The sequence below is a fragment of the Echiichthys vipera genome, assembly GCF_963691815.1.
Source record: "Echiichthys vipera genome assembly, chromosome: 19".
Classification (NCBI taxonomy): Eukaryota; Metazoa; Chordata; class Actinopteri; order Perciformes; family Trachinidae; genus Echiichthys; species Echiichthys vipera.
Window position 1 is genome coordinate 28,265,454 of NC_139844.1, and position 4,808 is coordinate 28,270,261.

Sequence of the window (4,808 nt, forward strand, 5' to 3'; positions counted from 1 at the left end):
CACAAAAAGATGCAAAATGACTAAAAATAGATGCAAAACCAGCACAAAAAGATGCAAAATGACTAAAAATAGATGCAAAACAACACAAAAAGATGCAAAATGACTAAAAATAGATGCAAAACCAGCACAAAAAGATGCAAAATGACTAAAAATAGATGCAAAACCAGCACAAAAAGATGCAAAATGACTAAAAATAGATGCAAAACCAGCACAAAAAGATGCAAAATGACTAAAAATAGATGCAAAACCACCACAAAAAGATGCAAAACCAGCACAAAAAGATGCTAAATGACTAAAAATAGATGCAAAACCACCACAAAAAGATGCTAAATGACTAAAAATAGATGCAAAACCAGCACAAAAAGATGCAAAATGACTAAAAATAGATGCAAAACAACACAAAAAGATGCAAAATGACTAAAAATAGATGCAAAACCAGCACAAAAAGATGCAAAATGACTAAAAATAGATGCAAAACCACCACAAAAAGATGCAAAACCACCACAAAAAGATGCAAAATGACTAAAAATAGATGCAAAACCACCACAAAAAGATGCAAAATGACTAAAAATAGATGCAAAACCAGCACAAAAAGATGCAAAATGACTAAAAATAGATGCAAAACCAGCACAAAAAGATGCAAAATGACTAAAAATAGATGCAAAACAACACAAAAAGATGCAAAATGACTAAAAATAGATGCAAAACCAGCACAAAAAGATGCAAAATGACTAAAAATAGATGCAAAACCAGCACAAAAAGATGCAAAATGACTAAAAATAGATGCAAAACCAGCACAAAAAGATGCAAAATGACTAAAAATAGATGCAAAACCATCGTTTATAATGGTTTTCCCACATAAACTGTTTGTGAACGTCTGATGTGTCAATAAAGCTTTGTTGAATTGAAGCAGCTGTCATTCAAACTAAGCCCCGCCTCCTTCCTTCATACCTGAGACAAGGTGAGACAGGGACGAGTGAGGAGGGGGAGGGGCAGTGTGTGTGTGTGTGTGTGTGTGTGTGTGAAGGGGGAGGAGGATCTGCAGCAGAGAGGAGAGTCGTGTTTCTGAGCCGGAGCCGGACACAAGTGACTCACCTGGTCTCACCTGGACTCTGCTGGACTCACCTGGACTCTGCTGGACTCACCTGGACCCTCCTGGTCTCACCTGGACTCTGCTGGACTCACCTGGACTCACCTGGTCTCACCTGGACTCACCTGGTCTCACCTGGACTCACCTGGTCTCACCTGGACTCTGCTGGACTCACCTGGACCCTCCTGGTCTCACCTGGACTCACCTGGTCTCACCTGGACTCACCTTGACTCACCTGGTCTCACCTGGACCCTCCTGGTCTCACCTGGACTCACCTGGACCCTCCTGGTCTCACCTGGACCCTCCTGGTCTCACCTGGACTCACCTGGACCCTCCTGGTCTCACCTGGACCCTCCTGGACTCACCTGGACTCACCTGGACTCTGGCAGGTCAGTGGTTCCTCGTTTCTTTTCTGTTTAAACTAAAGTTTAAAGACTAACGGTCGAACCACAGACGGACTCTGAGACAACAGGGCCCCGGGCTCAGTCCTGTGAGGGCCCCCCCCCCCCCCCCCCGAGGCAGGAAGAAGGCTTTTATTTTGAAAGGTCTGAAGGAAGACACGTTTATGCTCCTAGAGGACACTTTAACACACGTTTATGCTCCTAGAGGACACTTTAGCACACGTTTATGCTCCTAGAGGACACTTTAACACACGTTTATGCTCCTAGAGGACACTTTAACCCACGTTTATGCTCCTAGAGGACACTTTAACACACGTTTATGCTCCTAGAGGACACTTTAACACACGTTTATGCTCCTAGAGGACACTTTAGCACACGTTTATGCTCCTAGAGGACACTTTAACACACGTTTATGCTCCTAGAGGACACTTTAACACACGTTTATGCTCCTAGAGGACACTTTAACACACGTTTATGCTCCTAGAGGACACTTTAACACACGTTTATGCTCCTAGAGGACACTTTAGCACACGTTTATGCTCCTAGAGGACACTTTAACACACGTTTATGCTCCTAGAGGACACTTTAGCACACGTTTATGCTCCTAGAGGACACTTTAACACACGTTTATGCTCCTAGAGGACACTTTAACACACGTTTAGGCTCCTAGAGGACACTTTAACACACGTTTATGCTCCTAGAGGACACTTTAACACACGTTTATGCTCCTAGAGGACACTTTAGCACACGTTTATGCTCCTAGAGAACACTTTAGCACACGTTTATGCTCCTAGAGGACACTTTAACACACGTTTATGCTCCTAGAGGACACTTTAACACACGTTTATGCTCCTAGAGGACACTTTAACACACGTTTATGCTCCTAGAGGACACTTTAGCACACGTTTATGCTCCTAGAGGACACTTTAGCACACGTTTATGCTCCTAGAGGACACTTTAACACACGTTTATGCTCCTAGAGGACACTTTAACACACGTTTATGCTCCTAGAGGACACTTTAACACACGTTTAGGCTCCTAGAGGACACTTTAACACACGTTTATGCTCCTAGAGGACACTTTAACACACGTTTATGTTCCTAGAGGACACTTTAACACACGTTTAGGCTCCTAGAGGACACTTTAACACACGTTTATGCTCCTAGAGGACACTTTAGCACACGTTTATGCTCCTAGAGGACACTTTAACACACGTTTATGCTCCTAGAGGACACTTTAGCACACGTTTATGCTCCTAGAGGACACTTTAACACACGTTTATGCTCCTACACTTTAACACACGTTTATGCTCCTAGAGGACACTTTAGCACACGTTTATGCTCCTAGAGGACACTTTAACACACGTTAAGTCTCCTAGAGGACACTTTAACACACGTTTAGGCTCCTAGAGGACACTTTAGCACACGTTTATGCTCCTAGAGGACACTTTAACACAGGTTTATGCTCCTAGAGGATACTTTAGCACATGTTTATGCTCCTAGAGGACACTTTAACACACATTTATGCTCCTAGAGGACACTTTAGCACACGTTTATGCTCCTAGAGGACACTTTAACACACGTTTATGCTCCTAGAGGACACTTTAGCACACGTCTATGCTCCTAGAGGACACTTTAACACACGTTTATGCTCCTAGAGGACACTTTAGCACACGTTTATGCTCCTAGAGGACACTTTAGCACACGTTTATGCTCCTAGAGGACACTTTAACACACGTTTATGCTCCTAGAGGACACTTTAGCACACGTTTATGCTCCTAGAGGACACTTTAACACACGTTTATGTTCCTAGAGGACACTTTAGCACACGTTTATGCTCCTAGAGGACACTTTAGCACACGTTTATGCTCCTAGAGGACACTTTATCACACGTTTATGCTCCTAGAGGACACTTTAGCACACGTTTATGCTCCTAGAGGACACTTTAGCACACGTTTATGCTCCTAGAGGACACTTTAACACACGTTTATGCGCCTAGAGGACACTTTAACACACGTTTATGCTCCTAGAGGACACTTTAGCACACGTTTATGCTCCTAAAGGACACTTTAGCACACGTTTATGCTCCTAGAGGACACTTTAACACACGTTTATGCTCCTAGAGGACACTTTAGCACACGTTTATGCTCCTAGAGGACACTTTAACACACGTTTATGCTCCTAGAGGACACTTTAGCACACGTTTATGCTCCTAGAGGACACTTTAGCACACGTTTATGCTCCTAGAGGACACTTTAACACACGTTTATGCTCCTAGAGGACACTTTAACACACGTTTATGCTCCTAGAGGACACTTTAACACACGTTTATGCTCCTAGAGGACACTTTAACACACGTTTATGCTCCTAGAGGACACTTTAACACACGTTTAGGCTCCTAGAGGACACTTTAACACACGTTTATGCTCCTAGAGGACACTTTAGCACACGTTTATGCTCCTAGAGGACACTTTAGCACACGTTTATGCTCCTAGAGGACACTTTAACACACGTTTATGCTCCTAGAGGACACTTTATCACACGTTTATGCTCCTAGAGGACACTTTAACACACGTTTATGCTCCTAGAGGACACTTTAACACACGTTTATGCTCCTAGAGGACACTTTAACACACGTTAATGCTCCTAGAGGACACTTTAGCACACGTTTATGCTCCTAGAGGACACTTTAGCACACGTTTATGCTCCTAGAGGACACTTTAACACACGTTTATGCTCCTAGAGGACACTTTAGCACACGTTTATGCTCCTAGAGGACACTTTAACACACGTTTATGCTCCTAGAGGACACTTTAGCACACGTTTATGCTCCTAGAGGACACTTTAACACACGTTTATGCTCCTAGAGGACACTTTAGCACACGTTTATGCTCCTAGAGGACACTTTAACACACGTTTATGCTCCTAGAGGACACTTTAACACACGTTTATGCTCCTAGAGGACACTTTAACACACGTTTATGCTCCTAGAGGACACTTTAGCACACGTTTATGCTCCTAGAGGACACTTTAGCACACGTTTATGCTCCTAGAGGACACTTTAACACACGTTTATGCTCCTAGAGGACACTTTAACACACGTTTATGCTCCTAGAGGACACTTTAACACACGTTTAGGCTCCTAGAGGACACTTTAACACACGTTTATGCTCCTAGAGGACACTTTAACACACGTTTATGCTCCTAGAGGACACTTTAGCACACGTTTATGCTCCTAGAGGACACTTTAACACACGTTTATGCTCCTAGAGGACACTTTAACACACGTTTAGGCTCCTAGAGGACACTTTAACACAC

General features: G+C 43.2%; 1 protein-coding gene across 2 annotated transcripts in view; it reads left to right on the forward strand.

The window, feature by feature from the left end:
• The first annotated feature begins 1,096 nt into the window (after nt 1-1,096).
• Nucleotides 1,097-4,808, forward strand: part of LOC310961849 (serine/threonine-protein kinase PAK 6-like) — a 14,087-nt gene continuing 10,375 nt past the window's right edge. Inside the window, exon 1 of one of the 2 annotated variants that reach the window (XM_083934118.1) lies at nt 1,097-1,479. The gene's annotated coding sequence lies outside the window, so the exon portion shown is untranslated. The remainder of the gene's footprint in view (nt 1,480-4,808) is intronic. The other variant, XM_083934119.1, reaches the window with a different exon arrangement.